Below are 1,043 nucleotides of genomic sequence, written 5' to 3'. Positions count from 1 at the left end.
ACGCTTCGTGCAGGAGGACAGGTACGATATTATTTTATTACTGTTCTTAATTGGTAATCAATTCCCTTTACCATTTGGATCACCTCTTTGCCTCATACACCTTACCTTGAAGTTTAGAAGGCAGAACAAAAAAATCAAGGCTACGGATTAAGTAGGAAAGGATGAGCTACTAATTAAATGCTGAGGGAGACGCGGACTCTCAAGAGCACTCATAAAGCCCATTGAGGCTCTGCAGTGTGCTCACTGCATTCTGACAGGCACACAAACAACCTCCGTAGAGACTCTCATCATCGAGGTGCCATTTGCTTATGGCCTGACTGGTCTGAAGGTACAAATGCCCAGTCATCGGTTATAGTAACTATGCTCACAGGGCAAGTGGCCAAAGTTTTACAGTTTATATAAAACACAGTAATAATTTTGCCTTTTCTGAGTACATATAATATCTAATCCAACAGAGTCTAAAGATAAACTATACCAAAATCACAATATCCTTCTCTTTCTACAGACAAGCAACAGACTGGATGAAAATATTTGCAAAAGACACATTCGATAATGATCTGTTATCCAAAATATACAAAGATTTCTTAAAATTCAACGATAAGACAACAAATAACCAGATTAAATACAGGCAAAGACCTCAATAGACACCTCACTAAAGAAGCTCTACAGACAGCAAGTAAGCATAAGATAGATAAGAGGCTCCACATCATATGCCACCAGAACATGCAGATTAAAACAATGAAATACCAGCTCGCCCCTATCAGAACGGCCAACATCCAAAACACTGAAAACACCAAATGCTGGCGAGGACGTGGAGCAATGGGCACTGCCATTCACTGCTGGTGAGGACGCGGATGGTACAGACCCCCTGGAAGACAGTGTGGTGGTTTCTTATAAAACTAAACACACTTTTACCTCATAATCCAGCAATCCTGCTCCTTGGCATTTACCCAAAAGAGTTGAAAAGTTACATTCACACGAAAACATTCACACAGGTGTTAGAGCAGCTTTATTCATAACTGTCAAAACTTGGAAGCAACCAA

The sequence above is a fragment of the Pteropus medius genome, unplaced genomic scaffold, assembly GCF_902729225.1.
Source record: "Pteropus medius unplaced genomic scaffold, Ma_sr-lr_union100, whole genome shotgun sequence".
NCBI classification, from domain to species: Eukaryota; Metazoa; Chordata; class Mammalia; order Chiroptera; family Pteropodidae; genus Pteropus; species Pteropus medius.
This window is presented reverse-complemented; position numbering follows the sequence as displayed.